This window comes from Odocoileus virginianus, chromosome 6 (assembly GCF_023699985.2).
Source record: "Odocoileus virginianus isolate 20LAN1187 ecotype Illinois chromosome 6, Ovbor_1.2, whole genome shotgun sequence".
NCBI lineage: Eukaryota > Metazoa > Chordata > Mammalia > Artiodactyla > Cervidae > Odocoileus > Odocoileus virginianus.
The window spans coordinates 58,573,641-58,594,380 of NC_069679.1; the positions used below are offsets into that span (position 1 = coordinate 58,573,641).

Consider the following 20,740-nt stretch of genomic DNA (forward strand, 5'->3'; position numbering starts at 1 on the left):
TTTGGAAGGCTAGACAAGAAACAGCTAACTTGGTCTCCTTTCTCTGACTTGGAAATGGAGTGGCAAGGCGATAGAGAGGCTGAGTGGTTGGAATCACGGATGAGTGTATTTACTGTGGATTCTATGTCCAGTTGTGACGGGAGAGAACAGAGCAGGCTCTTGGTCCTGGACTTCTGTTTGCTGGGAGTTTCTAAATTACTGACTCAGTCTCAGTACTGGTGATTGGTCTGTTCATATTTTCTGTTTCTTTCTGGTTCAATTTTAGGAGGTTGTACCTTTCTAATAATTTGTCCATTTCTTCTAGGTTGCCCATTTTATTGGGGTATAGTTGCTTGTAGTAATCTCTTATGGTCCTTTGTATTTCTGTGATGTTGGTTATCATTTCTTTTTTCTTTCTAATTTTATTGATTTGGACCCCTTCCTTTCTTTTTCCTGATGGGTCTGTCCAAAGATTTATCAATTTTATCTTTTCAAAGAACTAACTTTTTGTTTCATTGATCTTCTCTCTTGGTTTTCTAGTCTATATATCATTTATTTCCACCCTCATCTTTATGATTTCTTTCTTTCTACTAATTTTGTGTTTTATCTGTTGTTTTTTCTCTTGTTCCTTTAGTGTAAGGTTAGGTTGTTTGAGATTTTTTGTTTCCTAAGGTAAGCATATGTCACTATAAACTTCTCTCTTAGAACTGCTTTTTAGCAAAAGCATTTTTTATTTAAAAGTGTTGGTAGTTTTTTCATTCTAACCATAGAAATCTAGCCTTTTCTGGCTTTAGAATAGAATTATAATCTTTGATTTATTCCACTCCATATGTACTTGAGCTTTACTTTTTCTTTTTGGTGTGTCTTTGTGTGTTTTTGTACCATGTGGCTTGCAGGATCTTAGCTCCCCTACCAAGAGTGGAAATTGTGCCCCTTGCAGTGGAAGTGTGAATTCCTAATCACTGGACTGCCGGGGAATTCCCTTGAGCTTTCCTTAAAAAAGTTTGGTATCTTTTCATCAGTATTTTGTTTATAGGATTATTTCTGGCCAAGTTTGCTTCTACATATATTCTTCGGCCAACCACCTTCAATTTTTTAGAATAAAATTATGTATGTAAAAGTAAATTACTTTGATGTTATGGGCTTTAAAATTTTTATCTTGTATTTGATTTTATAATTTCCAACTTCTGGAATGAACCACTTATAAGACATGTTGTTAATAAGTAGACTTTATCAAGATCAAGACTGTTGTTGGGCTTACATGCCAGAGTAACAGATATTTAAAATGTTTCTTTGGTTTAAATCCTAAAATAAGTTTGCTTTTTGTGCATTTTAATAGAATCTTCAATAAATGTTTTTATTTTCAAAAGATGATTGCATCAGTATATTTCTGATCACTTGCATATTTCTGGTCTCTTAATTTTTATTTTAAAATATTAAACATATATTTAAATCAGTTTTACAGTTTTTCTATTAAAAACAAAATTTTTCTGAAAAATAAATAAAATGACACTTCTTAGATGGTGGTGGGTTACTGCCCTTAATCCAAGAGTAATTCTGTAGTTGAAACATTTTTTGAAACAGCTTTTAAAAATGGCCTGTGGGTATCATTTCCATATAGATGAGTAACTTGAACAGTAATAAAGAATAAAATCATGGTATTTCTGTGGTGTTGCTAAGAAGAAACTCACTAAAAAATTCTTTTCTACTGTACATCATCTATGTATCTGTTTAACAGAAATTAACTATAAGGATGTTGGGCATACAGTGTGGTATGGTTGCTTATGGCCCAGGCTAGGCAACCATCTCAGGACTCATCATTCTCTTCCTTGTGTAGAATCACCATTTGCTCACCTACCATCAGTTGTTCAGTAGTTTTTAAAACTCTCTTAAAAATGCACTGGAGAAAAATGAATTTTATAATGAGGAAAGCTCATTGTTATAGTTCAGAAAATTTCAGGAAGTCGGTTTTTTACTTGACCTAGCCCATGTCAGGAAAATAGATTCCAGGTCTCAAGACTGTCAAGCCTTTGAGAGTAATCAGCCCTTGTCTGTACTTTCTAAAGATATTATTTCTTCTTATACTGAAGTGTTTACTTAGAAACAATAGGAAATATTAGCTAGAGTGCAGATGTCCCCTGGTGAGACCAATAAATATTGTAAAGCTATGTTGATGGTTCATTAATTACTAAGAAAGCAAACAAAGTTCTTTTTCTGTTTTTTTTTTTTTCTAGTGTGAATGGTCTTATTGAATAATTTCAGCCCTAGTAAGGGATATATTACTGATCCATCTCTTAAATTCAGAGAGCCCTACCTAACCTAGGTAAAAACCCTCAAGCAAATCAATAGACTCCTCCAACTTCTCCTGGGAGGTCACTTCTATGAGACCTCCAAAGAGACCCAGATGGTGAGACTGAACAGGATTTAAAATCTTGAAAGGAGCTGGTAAGAAATCCCAGAAATAGCTCTTGGTATGCATAGAGGTCACAGATAAAGAACAGGCCTGGTGCTGCACAATTGATAGGATTTATATGTAAAGAGTTGAAAGTGTATGTCTTTTTTCATTGAATCATCATGACATACAATGATAACTGTATCAATTGACTCTTTATAGCCTGCTTTTCCTGAACAAAGATATATTTTTCTTTTCTATTTTTCACAAGGTGTTACCTTAGAAATAAGTACCAAGTGAGGAGGTATTTCTACCATTGGGATAGTTTAATGGGATTTCTTGGTAAGCCTTGTAAGTATTTTTATTTCCCTTGACTGTATTTCTTAATACTTGCATGGTTACGAAAGTACCATAGACAGGAGTATTTTAAAAGGTGATTGGGGGTGATTTTTCTCTCTGGGTAAAATATTGGCTGTTTATAATTCTGTTTAATGATAATAACAAGCCTGAATGTCTGGGTTGGGAGATAACTGTTACGTTCTGAAGTGTAGAGATGTTCAGATCCTGTTCTCATCAGGCTGTTTGCTAGTGTTAAGCAGAGGTATTCCCATGGTTCTAGTGACCCCTGGAGTTGTAAATGGTAACAGGTCCAGCAAAACGTTAGGTTGGTAGAAGAGGCCATGGTCTGACTCATTCTTAAAAACACAGTGAGGACAGGAAACTATATTCAATATCCTGTGATAAACCACAGTGGAAAAGAATATGAAAAAGAATGTGTATATATACATGTATAATCGAATCACTTTGCTGTATAGCAGAAATTAACACTGTAAATCAACTATACTTCAATTATAAGAATAGCAATAAGGAAAAAACAAGGTGAGGAATATTTTGCTTCAGAAGAGGGAAGGGGAAATGAAGAAAAGTAGAGTCATAGAAAACAGAAGGAAAGCAATAGTCTGTAGTGACATGTTAATAATCTTAGGAGGAGGACAGTCAGTTTGATTGGCTATAACAAAATTCTAGTTTTGTTTCATTGTTTTGAGTGGAGTTTACACTTTTCAAGTTGTCTGCTTGATCAGAAGGTCTCCAGTAACCTGTTTGTGTTTCGAGGCCATCTGCCTCTGGAGGCTTCTTTGGTCAGCATCAACTTGCAGTCAGTCATGGGAGTGAATGTGCATTGGTCTGAGTTTGAAGTTTCATTATGACATATTGCACCCTGGGTGGACTGTTGTAGCTGCTGTCAAGAGGACCTGAAATGGCTCCTTTTCATAATTTCAAACATTTTTGCATCTATATCACTTAACATTTTCTGCAAAACAAAACACTTCCAAAACCAGGTGGCTTAAAACAACCATCTATTTATTCAGCCATTGAACTGGCTGGGATCCGCTGGGATCTCTTTGCTCTGCTCTGTTCCTCAAGGTATCTGGCCTTACAACATAGGCATTTATAGTCCACTGATAGTTGATGGTCTCATTCACATGTCTGGCAATTGCAGGACGATGGAGGTCACTGGGCCCATCATCCAGCGGATCTTCCCAACCAAGGAATCAAACCAGGGTCTCCTGCATTGCAGGTGGATTCTTTACCAGCTGAGCTACCAGGAAAGAGAACATATAGCAGGCTAGCCCAAGCTCATTAACATGATATTGGTTGAGAGTTCCTAAGAGCAGCAAGAGAGGGTAAGCACCAATGTGCAAGCAGATTTCAAGCCTCTGCTTGTGTCATGTTGTTAATAATGCTTTTGTTGGCCAAAGCAAGTCATGTCCAAGGCCAGACTCAAAGAATAGAGGAGTAGACTCCCATCTCCTCATGGAAAGAACTACAGTCATATGCAGAGGAGCAGGCAAATGGGATCAGAAAAATTTGTGGCCATTTTTGCAATTTCATACACACTGATATCTTTTCCAGTGAACCTGGTCACTGAGCTAGGAGGCATAAAAGTTGGGGATGATGTCTTCTTTAGAAAGGTGGCTTGTGCATGTTGAGGATAAGACAGTATACTAGACTGACTTCTCACAGTTTTCAGCTAGATCTGCATGCAGCAAAGTAGAGTGATTGGAAGCATTATTACCAATCACATGGGACATCCTGGAATGATGTCCTATGGAAAAAATCTGGATGAGCTCTGAGCAAGGGATCATGGGGCCATTAACAGTAGTGATGATACATTATACTAAGGCAGAGTAAGAATTGCCGCTTGTTTAAAACTAAAGTCAACAAGTTTTTTTCAGTAAAAGGCCAGATAATAAAACTTCATATAGGCCAAATATGATCTCTTGTCATTTATTTCATGTTCTCTTCGTTCTCCTTTTTTTTTTTTTTTTTTAAGCAAATGTTTAAAATATGTAGGAAACATTTTCTTTAAGCTTGTGGACATCTGAAAACAGTCTGTAGGCCAGATTTGTCCCATGGGCTTTGGTTTGCTAACCCCTGACTAGGACAGTTTAGTTTCAGTGTCCCTTTTATTCTTGCTACCTTTCCTGCATAGAGTACAATTTTTATGTAAGGAGAGGAATCCTGCAGAGTTCTGTTACCAGGCAATGGGTTCTGCTCAGCCATTGGTCGGTGCCTCAGTGGGCCCACCCACTGGCAACCAATTGTCAGTGAGCAACCCTTAGTGGTCCTGCTCAGCCATTGGACAGCACAGCAGTGGGACCGCCCAGAAGCAATCAACTGTCAAGCAGTGAGAGTTAGATGGTCAGACAACGGTGGAGTGGTAGTCAGGAGGTATGAGTGAGGTAAGAGTGGATCCCAGCCTTCTCCCGAAGGCCCTCCAGTTCACCCCGCCCTGGAACATGGGTGAGCTGGGGGCCCCAGAGAACAGACTGGGGGCTGTGTCCTGCAGGGCTTTAGAGGCCACCCACTAGCCTTGGCCCAGGCCTTGAGGCAGCAGTGAACCTCTCCCCCATCCTGGTCTCTGCGACCTAATAGCAGTGGCCGTTTGGGATGCAGCCTACAGAACCGATCCCCACCATGCAGGCAGCCTGAGGAGCCTGAGTGCCAGTTGGGTCCTGGGCTCCGGGCTCCGTCAGAGATGACAGGTGGACAGAATCTGGAGACCTGGCCCTGAAGGAGCTGTCAACTGAGCTTTGCCTCCTCTTAGCCAGGACTGGGACCTTGGAGGGTGAAAGTTGTACCTTGAGACCTTGCCCTTTCTTGTCATGACAGAGAATAACATTCCTTTGGTAGAGATTTACAGGAACATGGTTACCTGACCACGACCCGACGTCAAGAACAAAGGATCCGACACCAGGAAGTCTGCAACAACTAACTACTTCCCTCCCTTACCTTTTGCTTTTAAAAGGGCTTTGGTGAAAGCTTTCAGTAACTTTGGGGTCCATAGGGAATGAGCCTCCCATCTCCTTGCATGGCTCTCTAATAAACCTTTCTCTGTTCCAGTCTCTAATGTTTTAGTATTGTGTGGCCTTACTGTGCATCAGGCATGTGGATTTGGCAATGTTCAGTAACAGAGTTCCAAGATCACTGGGTAGGAAAGTAGGAATTCCCTGTGCTCAGAATACAAAGCCTAGCAACTGTAACATCTGCAGCTTCTCATCAAGGAATGGGTTTTTTCCAATCCTGAAACTTACAGACTACTGATAATATATATTTATAGCCTAGAGACCTGCCTAGTTGTATTTCCTGGTGACTCAGTAAAGAATCTGCCTGCAATGCAGGAGACCCAGGTTTGATCCCTGGGTCAGGAAGATCCCCTGGAGTAAGAAATAGCAAACCACTCCAGCATTCTTGCCTGGAGAATTCCATGGACAGAGGAGCCTGGCAGGCTACAGTCCATGGGTTGCAGAGTCAGACACGACTGAGTGACTAACACACACACATAGACACACAGACACAGACAGACACACACACACACACACACACGTGCGTGCACACACACATGCAAAGGGCCTTGAGAAGGAGTTTCTGTATTTTGGCTCACCCCTCATGTTTACCTGGGTTATGTTAGCACAGGTAAGACACAATTTTACCACCTCCTAGTCAAATTTTGAAAAAGTTTTCATTATGTATCTACTGTGGAACTTGATTTGTTCCTGACGCAGAAAATTATGGGAAATTTAATTAGCATCCACTGGATGGATTGTGGTACTCCTAAGCAACTGTCAGGAGATTCTCAGAACCCATCTTCATGGAGAGAGTGTCCCTGTAATTGACAATATTGTTTTTCTGAAGTTTGGGTTGATTGTTATGAATCAATTATAGTGAGTCTAAAATTGAGGCAGTTTTCCTTCCAAGTTTGGTTGGGGATGTTTGTCAATTTGGTGGAACTCATGGTTGTGGTAATAAAAGATTATTATTTAGAATGTGAGTTAGAAAGGGCATTCATTGGTTTCTGGGAGCATGTATTGTCTATGAGTGTCTACCTTAACTGACAGGTATTTTTCAATATTGAATAGCTTTTAGTGAATCATTAATATCTTGGCCATTTTCATTAGGATATCTTAAGAAACCAAAAGCCCCCCCTTTATCCATAGCATCCCAAAGTTACAAACAATTCCAAATTCATTTATGTCTGTTTAATGTTTACCATTTCTTCATTTGTCAGAGTGCAAGTCAGAGAAATGAGTTCATTAACTTGGGCAGGTTGGACAGTAGTCAGTGGAGTGGCTTTGGTAGCTGCATGTTCAGTGGTGGCAGCGTATCCTGCTCAGGAAAGGCCTTTGTTTAGTTTCTTAACTTAATTTTAACTAATTTTTTAAGATAAGAGCCATCTACAAATAGATTTAAATTGGGATTGACTAACATTTGACCTGAGCATTCTTGTGTGTATAGTTTTCACTTTTTATTAAAATATAAAATTTATACCAAAAAGTGTTCATTCTGAAAAGCTCCATAAATTTTCACATGTATAGCTTCCCTGGTAGCTCAGCAGTAAAGAATCTACCTGCCAATGCAGGAGATGCGGGTTCTATCCCTAGTCCAGGAAGTTCCCCTGGAGAAGGAAATGGCAACCCACTCCACTGTTCTCGCTGGGAAATCCCATGGACGGAGGAGCCTGGCAGGCTACAGTCTGTGGGGTCCTAAGAGTCAGACATGACTAAGCGACTAAACAGCGACAAGCAAACAGCACATACCTATGGAACTACCTCCCTGCTAGAAATAGAACGTTTGCTAGCACCTCGGAAGATTCCTGGTCAAAACACTGCCCTCTTCACCCAGAGGTAACCACCAGCCTGACTTCTACCTCCATCGGTTAGTTTTGCTTGTTCTTGAATTCCATGTAAGAGGAATCAGACAATGGATAGTCATTTCCTTTTGTGCAGTATAATGTCTGTGAGATTCATAGATGTTTTTACATATATCACATAGCTTATTTTTATTGTCACATAGAATTCCATTGTGTAAATATTCTGCAATTAACTTATTCTACTGTTGATGGATGTTTGAGTTATTGCCACTCTTAATTCTTAATAAAGCTGCCATGAATATTATTTTATTCTGGTGGACAGATGCACTAATTTTTCTTGGGTATTTGTCTGGGTAATATGGTAAGCATATGTTTATATGCAGGGATCAATCCCTGACTCGGGAAGATCCCCTGGAGACGGGAATGGCAACCCACTACAGTTTTCTTGCCTGGAGAATTCCTTGGACAGAGGAGCCTGGTGGGCTACAGTCCATGGGTCACAAAGAGTCGGACACGACTGAGCGACTAATACTACTACTTTGTCTATGTGCAGTGGGACCTAGGCGCATTCTTAATCCCCAAGGTGTCACTAAACAGTCATCGATTCCTCTTCATCTGGAAGGGGAAGTGAGTGGTGGGATTAAAATGTGAATGATGTTAAATTATGATATGTAGAGTGAACAGTGAAGAGTCTCATAAGCTGTACAGCAGCTGACAGAGAAAAGCTAAGTATTGCCTTGAAGTATCCAGGATTGCACAGTATGTGGAATGCAGAATTAGTGTAGAAGTAAGCATCAACCTAGAGCAGATGCCTTAATCAGTTAGCTGCTGCTGCCCTCATATGTCTCCTGCATTGCAAGTGGATTCTTTATCAACTGAGCTATTGGGGAAGTCTGCCATATGTGGGCAGGGAGGGTAAGGTATGACTCTAGATCAAAAAAGTTGTTCAGATAGGCAGAAAAGTTGTGGTGTGAACCTCTCTGCTAAATTAGCATACCTATTAGGCAACATTTTCTTTCCTGAACAATTAGAAGGGTTTGGCATAGTTAGGAACATGCAAAGTATAGAGATGATTGTGGGAAGCTTCTACCCAAGCATTCTACAAGAAGGGTTCAGATTCGTGTTCTAGTATGTTCTTGTTTGGGTGATCCGGAAAACCCTCTCAGTTGTTTTTAAGGGACTTGGATATAATGGAATAGTTTTTATTTTGGAGGAAGAAAGATAGTGTCTGCCTTCAGACAGATCATGACTAAAATAGTTTCAAATTTTATAGTTATTTTGTAATTATGTAGTTACAAGATTTCAATAATGTAGACCAAAATTAGGTAGAGTTGTAACTTTTCTCTAGATACTTTGTCCTTTTTTGTTGATATTTTTAAGAGTTATTTGAAGCCTTCCTATGAACAACTCAGATCAGGAGACTACAACAATAAATTATCTACCTGTTGAATTAGAGTGGAATCTCATGGGAAAATGGGATCATTAAGGGAATTTACTTGGCCATTGGGACTTTCCAGGTGGCTCTAGTGGTAAAGAACCCAGCAGCCAATGCAGGAGACACAGGAGATGTAGGTTTGATCGCTGGGTTGTGAAGATTCCCTAGAGGAGGACATGGTAGATTACTCCAGTGTTCTTACCTGGAGAATCCCATGGACAGAGGAGCCTGGCAGCCTACGGTCCACAGGGTCACAAACAGTTGGACACGGCTGAAGCAACTTAGCACACTTGGACATTGAAAAAAATATGAGGGTGATTCCATAAGTTCTCAAGCCCCATGATTTTTGCACATGAAGCAAGAAAGCACCAGTTCTTAACTACTAATTCCCAAAGAAGCCTGCATGTACATCCATTGCCATAAAATACTTACTTGTGAAAGGAATGAACGAAAACATGGTATTCGGTGGGCCAAATAGTTCATTCAAAGTTTTCCGTTACATCTTACGGGAAAACCTGAATGAACTTATTAACCAACCCAATATTTGCATAGGTATATGATGAATCTAAGAATCATAATTCTTTTTATTGTTTTTTTCTGAGGTCTTAAATCAGTAGCCTTTCCCATTAGTTTTATTAATTAGCAATATGAACATTGCAAGGACTGGTACAAGTAGAATTTGCCCATGTTCTTAAAAAAATGGCATTGAATATGAGATCCTTCAGGTTTGAGTAGCCTTGGGTAATTGAGGCAGGAGTTTATAAGAATAGATTTGAATCTTAGTAGGGTCAGCATCAATAAGCATAGTTCTTAGCCTTTGGTTATGGTTCTTATTCCTAAGCTATGGCCCTTCTAGGATTTCAGTGGAATGTTCAAATTGTTTACCGGACTCCTCTCAATTGGAGGGACTCTGTCTTTCCAGTATCAGGCAACTGTTGACATGTTGACTCAGCTCTTTCAGACTTCCAGCTGTTGCTTTCCACTGGTTCCTTGGATTTTCACCCAGCACATGTGTAGTGCGGGAGTTAGCTAAGGATTTGAGAGTTTGTATGAAAATATTGCCCCCTTCCCCATCTGTGGCTCTCTTCTTTATGGACTTCCCATGTACAATAAGTCCACCTTTCTGAGAGCCCTGAACGCTGATCCTGACTGCCCAAGACCAGCAAAGCTGCTCCTTTACTTGAGTGCATCCTTCATGCCCATAGGCATTGGGAAGTACCTCGGATAAATGTGGATCTCAACAAGTGTATTTTCCTTCTTTCAAGGTAGTAATATTTATTGTCCCTGCCTTCTTTTGGTTCCTCCCCAATGCCTTCAAATGACTGGCTTTTATATTTTGTCCAGAGTTTGTAATTGTTACTGTCAGGAGGGTTCGTCTGTTATAAATACCTTATCATTACTAGAAGCTGGAATAAGAGCAGCAGTAAAACGGTGAATGAGAGGTAGACAGACCTTCATTTTTAAAAATCTTTCTTTGCTTCTCTCTCCCCTTTCTACTATCTATCTTTCCACCATTGGCCCTCACCTAGAATAACCTCAGTAAGAAGAAAGGAACAAAATAGGCTATTGGTGTGAAGGGGTGACTCAAGAATCTGGAGAAGAAAGATGGTCTCCCTCTGCATGTAAGTCTCCTCTCATCAGTGATATTCTGAAAACACTGGAGTGATTCCAAATCTGGCTCTGGACAGTTTAAAAACCAAGATACATAGGTCCCACTCCATACCCACCAACAAATCAACAGCTGGTGGAAGGGCCCAGTGGGTTCTGATGGTTAGTTGGGCCCAATGAAGAAGCAGGCCTCAGATATTTCTTGAATGGAACAGTGGATGAATGCATAAGCACAATTGGCAATGGTGAGATCATTCCCACAAGTTAAAACTGCCTTCTCTTCCACAGCCCCTGTCTCCACTATACTGAGTTGTTGAGGGCTTGTCCAAGTGCTGTGGAAAGTATCAGCTAGCGTGTGTTTTGACAGTGATATATGATGCCTTGCTTCATGGGAAATAGTTCAGAAACAGCCAGGAAGTCTGAGGTCCGCTGAGAATGTGTTAAATGTGAGGTGTCCTGTTAGGTTTCTCAATCTCTCAACAGTCTTGAAATTTGTTTGTCCTTGTTCCAGTTTATATGCTCCTAAAAAAGGCCTTTTATTGTCCTGTGCCTGTCAACTTAAAGATATCCTTTAACTCAGGAAACAAACCTCACTTATCTTTAGAAGTGTTTTACTTGGATCTAAAAACAGCTGAATACAAATGCTTTATGATGCTTGAAAAATAACACCCAGAAGTACAGTTCTAAAGCAGTTTTGAAATCTTCCCCTTTTTGTAAGAATCTTTCTCCTTTGGGAGGATAATTTTTTGAGAGGTAATAATCTGGCTCTTGGCATCAACCTAAGACCCTTTTGCCATTAATTGTTGTGAACAAAGCTCTTGGTTGTAAGATGAACTTAAATCAAGTTTCAGGGACTTCAAGCTTCCCATTAAAAAGAGGGACAATTCACAATGAATTGATAGCCTCATTCTGTAATTGCATTGGAAGATTTGGTTTAGACAGGGAAACTGTCTGCACAAGGGCTTACTTGATGAAAGGATGTGGTACCCATCCTCTGAGTGCTAATCGTGGTATAAGTTGTCCATAATAGATTTCTAGGAGATACATTGTTACATCTTCACTCTTACTGCAAGTTTGTTGCAGTAGCACTAATCAGTGATGAGAAAGTGTGTGTATCACCGAGGAAACCAGATCCGAAAGAGACACGTGCACCCCAATGTTCATCGCAGCACTGTTTATAATAGCCAGGACATGGAAGCAACCTAGATGCCCATCAGCAGATGAATGGATAAGGAAGCTGTGGTACATATACACCATGGAATATTACTCAGCCATTAAAAAGAATTCATTTGAATCAGTTCTAATGAGATGGATGAAACTGGAGCCCATTATACAGAGCGAAGTAAGCCAGAAAGATAAAGACCATTACAGTATACTAACACATATATATGGAATTTAGAAAGATGGTAATGGTAACCCTATATGCAAAACAGAAAAAGAGACTCAGATGTATAGAACAGACTTTTGGACTCTGTGGGAGAAGGCGAGGGTGGGATGTTTTGAGAGAACAGCATTGAAACATGTATATTATCTAGGGTGAAACAGATCACCAGCCCAGGTTGGATGCATGAGACAAGTGCTCGGGCCTGGTGCACTGGGAAGACCCAGAGGGATCGGGTGGAGAGGGAGGTGGGAGGGGGGATCGGGATGGGGAATACATGTAAATCCATGGCTGATTCATGTCAGTGTATGACAAAAACCACTACAATATTGTAAAGTAATTAGCCTCCAACTAATAAAAGTAAATGAAAAAAAAAAAGGAAAGTCAAAAAAAAAAAGATAGTGTGTGTATGTGTGTTGTGATGTTTCTCTTCTGAAGGACAGTCAATAAACTACTTTTATTTTTAGCTGCTTCTCTTTTTTTCTTGCTATGCATTCACATCTGGATTTTCTCTTTTGGAATGTAACTTCCTGTGAAGCAGTGATGATGATTTTAAAGAAAAATGAATATAACACCTAGCATAAGGTCATATATAGTTTAATATACAAAAGTTTTTTTTTGTTTGTTTGTTTATTAATGATAATCATATGTACCAATTTGGGGCCTTGTGAAATTATGCAAGGAAAACTTGAATTGTAATTTGTTCCCACCTATTTTTGCAGTAGAAGAGCAACTGGGTAAAAGAGTATTTAGAAACTTTATCAACTTTTTATTTTTTTCTTTCACTTTTTGGTCATGCAGCATGTGGGATCTTCCCAGAGTGGGGATTAAACCCATGCCCCTTACATTGGGAGCATGGCATCTTAACTACTGGGCTGCCAGGAAAATCCCATATATTTTCTTCTTTTTTAAATTGACGTATAGTTGACTTACAATGTTTCAGGTATATACCAAAGTGATTCAGCTATATATATATCTCCTTTTTCAGATTCTTTTCCATTATAAGTTATTGCAGTTAGTCCTTATTGTTTATCTATTTTATATAACATTTTATTTTTCATGTTAGATTTTTCCAAAGTTTTTGCCCAACATTATTGTTTTATTAGATTTAATCATCTACGTGGACTAGAGGATTAATTAGAAGGAAGAGAAATGGAGAAGAATTAAAATGTTTTGACAAACAAAGAATTTTAAATGTATGTTTTAAACTCAGATTGCATTGATCCTTTTCAAATCTATGTGGACATAAAGCTTCATGAAAGGGTGGCTAAATTCCTTGTTTTTATGGGATTCTTCCTTAATCTTTCCCCCTTTTCCCCTTTCTCCCTTAGAATGCTAAATATTCTCCTTCTATGTAGACTAAATTAAGTGCATCTTGAATTCATTTCTTAGAACATAAGAAATCTTTCTCCTACCCATAAGCTGTCAGTACCATTTATATTTTAAATGAAAGGCAACCCTTTTCCTGAAGGAGGAACTCCAACTTTCTTTGGGGATTATCTAAACAATGTCACGTGTCCTCTTTTCTCTACTCCATCTTCACGTGAGAAAGCATAAATCATGTAGCCCAACAAATAAACACAATTGACATGTTATTTCTCTTTCTATAGAGACATCAGTTCTTTAATCTCCTATTTCTTGCAAACAGGCCTACTTTGGAGGACTGAAATCCTAATGTATACACAATGGTATTCTGTAAGTAAGAAAGGAAACTCTAATGGAACTGTATGTTAGAGAAATTTAATGTAACATGACTACATGAATACCTCTTGCTGTTTTGCTTCTCTCATTCCACTTGGTCATAAAAACCAGAAAGCATTCCTGCTGAAAGGAAAAGAACAGCTAGCTAAGAGGAAAATCTAACCGTGAAGGACTGGCAATGCTCAGTGCCAAGAACCTGAGACTTTCTTTCAGACATGATGTTTCATTGTTAAGGTTTTATAAGAAGTTAGCTTTAACCTATTAAGAAAAGGGTGATTTAGAAATAGGCAGAAAGGAACAATTTCCCCCCATTCATTCTTCTCTAGTATAAACAAGGTATGAGGCTAATGCTTTCTTGGCATAACATGAAGCTCTGAACTAACAAAAGAGGTGCAATTAAAGCTCACCTGGCCACAGAGGTCTTCTTTCCATAAAAGTTAAATTCTAATGATTGGTACTCAGTGGCCAAGATTGGCTCAGAATATAGGCGGCATATTTAATTGATACAGAGCAGTTCTACCAAAATAAAAGTCATTAAACTGGAGAAAGTCTAAGAGAGGATCAGCAAGGGGAGCCTTTTTATGTGTTTTTCTTTAGGAGAAAGCACTGTGGATAGGGGTCTGCTGGTGTGAATGTTTGGTTTGTAAGCCTCTCAAGGCAGTCCAGGGGTATCTTTAAGAGTCTGCTTCAGAAAGGGAAACAACATGAATCTTGTTCCCAAAGAATATGTGTTGTGCTATGATTTTATTGAAGTATAGTTGATTTATAATGTATTAGTTTTTGATATACAGCAAAATGATTCAATTATACATATATATTCTTTTTCGTGCTACTTTCCATTTTGGTTTATTACAGGATACTGACTATAGTTCTCTGTGTTATACGGCAGCACCTTATTGTTTATCCATTCTGTATATAATGATTTGCATCTGCTAATCCCAAACTCCCAAACTATCCCTCTCCTAACCCCCTCCCCTTTGGCAACTCCAAGTCTGTTCTCTATGTCTGTGAGTCTGTTTCTTCTTCACAGATAAGTTCATCTGCGTCATAGTTTAGATTCCACATATATGTGATATCATATGGTATTTATCTCTCTCTTTCTGACTTACCTCACTTAGTATGACACTCTCTTGGTCCATCCATGTTGCTGCAAATGGCATTATTTTTCTGGTTGAGTAGTATTCATGTATATATCTCAGATCCTCTTTATCCATTCATCTATTGATGGGCATTTAGGTTATTTCCATGTCCTGGCTATAGTAAATAGTGCTGCTTTGAGCATAGCGGTACATGTATCTTTTGGAATTATAGTTTTGTCTGGATATATGCCCGGGAATAGGACTGCTGGATCATATGGCAGTGCTGTTTGTAGTTTTTGAGGAGCTTCCATACTGTTTTCCTTAGTCACTGCAGCGATTCACATTCCCACAGTGTAGAAGTTTCCGTCTTCTCCACACTCTCTCCAGCATTTACTGTTTGTAGACTTTTAAATGATAACCATTCTGACTGGTATGAAGTGGTACCTCACTGTAGTTTTGATTTGCATTTCTCTAATAATTAAGTGACGTTGAGCATCTTTTCATGTGCCTGTTGGCCATGTGTATGTTTTCTTTGGAGAAATGTCTGTTTAGGCCTTCTGCCCATTTTTGGATTGGGTTGTTTTGTTGTTGTTGTTGTTCTTGTTGTTGAGTTGTATGAGCTGTTTGTGTATTTTGGAAATGAAGCCCTTGTCGGTCACATCATTTGTAAATATTTTCTCCCATTCTGTGCCTTGTCTACTCATTTTGTTTATGGTTTCTTTTTCTGTGCAAAAGCTTTTAAGTTTGATTAGGTCCCATTTGTTTATTTTTGCTTTCATTTCTATTGCCTTGGTGGATTGACCTAAGGAAACATAGGTACGATTTACATCAGGGAATATTTCACCTTTTTCTCTTCTCAGAGTTTTATAGTGTCATATCTTACATTTAAGTCTTTCATCCATTTTGAGTTTATCTTTGTGTATGGTGAGAGGCTATATTTTGACTTCACTGATTTACAGGCAGCTGTTCAGCTTTCCCAGTACCACCTGCTGAAGAGATTGTCTTTCTCCATTGTATATTCATGCTGCCTTTGTCAAATATTAATTGACCTTAGGTGTGTGGGTTTTTTGATAGGCTCTGTATTCTGTTCCATGTCTGTTTTTGTACCAGTACCATGCTGTTTTGATTATTGTAACTTCACAGTATTGTCTGAAGTTTTGAGAGGGTTATTGTGCATTTTATCCCAGTCTTCAACCAAGAGAGCAGGCAGGGGAGAAAGGCATTCTGAGACTCAGGTTTGGTTGGTAGCTGCACTGATAGCATCTAAGAGAGCCACGTTGCTTCCTGTGTAGAATAAATGAACCCTCTGTAACAAGCAGATGAAGTGAACTCTTTTTCCCAATGCAAGGCTAGATAATGAGTGTTAAGTATGCCTTTATTGTTGTGAGGTGTGTGTGTGTGTGTATGCTCAGTCATGTCCAACTCTTTGCGACCCCATGGACTATAACCTGCCAGGCTCCTCTGTCCTTGGAATTTTCCAGGCAAGAATGCTAAAGTGGGCTGCCATTTCCTACTCCAGAGAATCCTCCCACCCGGGGATTAAATGCACATCTCTTGCTTCTCCTGTATTGGCAGATGGCTTCTTTACCACTAGCACCACTTGGGAAGCCCCAGTTGTTGTGATGTACTAGACCCTTATGGAGGAATTGCAAAGGGAAACCTGACCCTAATACCCACTTTGAAGATAAGAAAAAGGCTGATGCTGGATATTAGAGAGAACTTCTTGGTAGAGAAGTTTGGTTTGGGGGTGATGGTGAGTTTGATGGCACCCAGTTCAAGAAGCTTCAAGCAGACCACTTAAAGACCTTGTTTTATAGGAACTCCCTGGACTACTGTCTCAGGAACATAATGGTGAGACTCTGTGGCTATTACCCTGATACAGCAGGGGAGAGAGAAAGAGAGCAACTGTGACGTATTAGGAACTAGCCGCACTTATCACTGAGAGGGATGGGAAAGTGCAGGGATGTGTGAGTGGCTTTTTTCTTGGACCAGAAATGGACAATGTGGGAAAGAGCCGTGCTGGAGACATTTTATATCTTCCTAGAAGGATTACCTAGAGGGGTGATGTAACCCCAACCAGGGTTCAATCATGAAATTCCCTGGGGCTAAGGGGAAAAGTAAAAAGAGTCAGCCATAGGGAAATGCAATATACACGTGAAGAGCATTATAGTCTAATGTTCCCACTGGGACCTCTGAGGAATTCAGAAATGCACCTCAAGAAGGGTGGTCAACTTGCACTATCCACACAGTTTAGGAAGCATCAGCTTAAAATAACTCTACAGCCAGAGGAAATCCACCCCCAACTGATTGATACTGGTGTCAGTCAAGTAAGATCTTTTGTGCTAATGTCCACTCACCCTCCTCCATTCTACAACCTTTCAGCCTACTGAGTTGGGGAGAGCAAAACTGGGAAAGACAGACAAATCTGCCTTTGGAAGAGGAATCTTCCCCACTGAAAGTCTTCCTGCGGCAGGGCCCTGGTCTGTGAAAGGGGAGAAGATTTGATGTTAGATGCAATTCAGAATTCTCACAATAACACTGGGCATTTTGATTTTTGTGAATTTTTAAAAATTTATTTATTTATTTGGCTGCCCTGGGTGTTAGTTGCAACACGTGGGATTTTTAGTTATAGCATGTGAACTCTTAGTCGCGGCACATAGGATCTAGCTTCCCAACCAGGTATCGAACCCAGGCCCAGTGCATTGGAAGTGCAGTCTTAGCCACTTGACCTCAGGGAAGCCCTATTCTTTAAAAAATATTCATCTGGGATTTTTGTGATTTTTTTTTTCTCAGTGATCAGAGAAATTTTTGTTATCTAGGGATGAATGGATAGCTGTGAGGCCTGCTTTTATTGTGATTTTACTTATAATCTAAGAATTAATAGTAATATAATAATCATGTTATCATGCTATTGCTTATCATCTAAGAGTGAATGGCTAAGCTGTGGGTTCACTTGAGGTATCATCTGGGGATCAGGGAGCAATGAGCCTCAGACCGTGAACTTGAAGTAGAGTTCTGTTCTGTAGACCAGCTCATGAATCAGTTCTGCTCAATCAACATGCCAGGCAGAATTACTTTATTTGTTTATTTATTTTTAGGAAATTACTTTATAAAAGAAGATGTTTCACATCCCTCTGCCTCACCCTGACATAGATATTTTCTGCTCCTGAAGTGCATTTGGGTGAATAAAGAATCAAATAAATGATTTCTTGAGCAGCTGAAAAGGTCACTAGAGAATGTAGTGTCCATGAAAATGAAGGGGCATACATAGCCTCTTCAAGGTTCACAGGCTATATGTTAAATGTTACTTTGTCTAGGATGCAGGCATGTTTCATAGTGATCATCCTCCCATTGAGTCAGAATCTGAAACTAAAAATTATAGGACAATTTTTATGTTATAGAAGAGACATTATGTGTAGAGCTATTGATAGCAGGCCCACAGCCACTTTTAATAAAGTCTCACTTCAAACATGCACCAACACTTGATGAGCTCACTTGTAGTTTTTCTTTTTTAATGATGTGTTAAGTTCTAAAATATCCAGTTAGTAACCTGTTTCTGAAGTAGGGCTCTTTAGAACACGACAAGGTAATCAGTTCAGAATAGTGACACTCTGCTGGCAAGAGCAGCTCTCTGAGGTCAGGTGGAACATCTGCTCTTAAAGAATGTAAACTGGTGAAATAAATTCTAAATAAAGATAAGGTTGTTCCTGCAGGAGGAGGAAGGAGACTAAGGAAACTGCTAAACTCTTGAAAAGTGTCATTTCCCAATGCTGTCCAGGGAGTCTTTTGAAGGGAACAGTGATTAGTACAAAGGCTGCAGAGTGTCTGATAATTAATGTTTTATTTGTGTTTTTATTTGATTCATGTCTAGTTGTCCCCTTAGCTTCATGAGTGCAAGAACTCCTTGTCTCTCAAATTTAAAATGCTGCCCAGGCCTACAATCATTTGGCCTCTTTTCTTTCTTTTTCTTTCACCATCAGAGAGATTTCCCTGGAAATGGCATTGTCTACTGTCTCTCTCATCAACAATTCCCTCTGCTAGGCCACACACACTCCCTACCTTGGCACGTCTCTCTCAGGGTGTGGGGGCGACCTGAAGTCGGGGGGCTGGACGTGCAGGTGAGTGGCTCCTGCAAACACAGGCCGGCTGCAGCTTGGACAGACTCGGGAGACCCTGGCCCTTTGGAGCAAATCCAGAAGCAATAACGGAGCTCTAGTGAATATCCCTTTTATTTTAGTTGGTCAGTTTTTCAAGTAAGAACATATTTCAAATTACAGAGAAATGTAAGCTGCCTTACACTGTATCAGGGCTGCTTGGTACAGTGAGAACATAAAATGTAGAAAAGCGCCAGGGTTTATTCTTTATCCTGGGAACCCCTTCTTCTTCTTGTCTCCGCTGACAGCCTTGCCAGGCTACTCTCCATTTCGAGAAGACTAAATGGACTGTGGGGAGGGGTGTGTGTGTGTGTGTGTGTGTGTGTGTGTGTGTGTGTGATCAGCAGGGTATAGTCCATGAGGAGAAAGTATTCACAGAGAAGAAGCAGAGCCTGTCCTCTTGACCCTGCTCTTCATCCAGTGTCCATGGTTCCCCATTCTACAACTTCCTTCATCAGAGTTTGCTTTTTAGGATCTTTGTATTTATAAACTATCCCTCCAACAAGCAGTGTTAAAGCTATTTTTAAAAAGTGGATGACTCTGGGTTTTATATTTTGGTTGTTGTGGTTGGCAACTAAATTAGAAGTCCAGGGCAGGTCTCCCTCCTCAGAACACATGACTAGGGGATTGGCCTTTCTTCCTTTAGAGAGACTCTTGGTGAAGAGAACTTTTAACAATTGTTCATCTTGAAATGCACCTTGAAAATTTCAAGAAACACATTAATTTTACTACTGGGAAGGCAGATTTAAAGCAAAAGCAGTGAAATCTTTTCATTCCTTCCAGAATGTGGCCCAAGGTGAATACATTAAGTGTAGAGCTTCGGATTTACCTAATGGTTTTCAGAAGCCAACGCTATAGCTTTGATTAATGCTGCCTCATAATACCAATGATGTGTACCCCAGTAAATCACTGGAAAATTTTTCCCTGGTAATATATTAAAGTCATACATTAAGGCTACTGTGGTTTGGGTGATATATTGCTGGGGGAGAAACACACCCAACTGCCTAAAGGTTGTGTTGTACACACTTGGGTTGACTTAAGCCCAGTTCCTTTTTCATGAGTATTTCATTGAGTATATTCAGAGAACTTTTGAGTACCTGCCCCTGCCCCCCTCACCCACACCACCGCCAACATTAAAGACATGCTCCTCAAATTTGCATGGGTACTTTATTTCAAAGAACTCTGTTCAAATACAAATGCATGTGAAAGACGTTGAGCAAGTTAAAAGTATGGGCTTCGTAGTCCTCAAAATTGTTGGGTTAGAGTTCTAGCTCTTTCATTTGATGGGCTATGTGGTCTTGAGTAAGTAAGTCATTTAGACTTTCTGTACAATGGGGGGTGTGGGGGTGGGTGGTGTCTACCTTGCAGTGTCACAAAGAGGATGTGCTGAAATCCTAAATGTAGGTGGATAGCCCAGTTCTTGGCACCAAGTCAGTGAGTGAGGGCTAGTTTTGAATGTTCTAGCAGGGACCTCCTAACCAGCATTTTTGTACCCTACTTGGAGTCTTCCATAACAACTGCTTTATTATGAGCTGCTTTGGGTGATTAGGTTTATATAGGAGTCAAGGTTAATGATCCAGGTAATGGCCTTCCATTTGGAAATGGTATGGCAAAGTTGCAGGGCAGTGCTAAGTACCTTGTCTGGCAGACTCGGTTCTCCCTAGGCCCCCTTCCTCGCTGGGCAGTAACGAGCAGCATAGCTGTCTAAGCCCAGAACACCCTGTGCCACAGTGTGGACGGGGTCTCAGTGAAGGAGAAGGTAGTGACCATTCTAGTTCTTGTCCTGTGTTTTGGCTGTTGATGCTGGAGATTAAAGAGAAAAATGAAACTGGAGAGACAGCTTTTTTCACCAAGTTCAA

General features: G+C 39.8%; 1 long non-coding RNA gene across 1 annotated transcript; it reads left to right on the plus strand.

Annotated features, from left to right (window-relative positions):
• The first annotated feature begins 4,936 nt into the window (after positions 1–4,936).
• Positions 4,937–5,783, plus strand: LOC110151190 (uncharacterized). Its single transcript, XR_002317978.2, has 2 exons — positions 4,937–5,115; positions 5,567–5,783. It is a non-coding gene; the product is annotated as an uncharacterized lncRNA (long non-coding RNA).
• Positions 5,784–20,740: the final 14,957 nt, after the last annotated feature.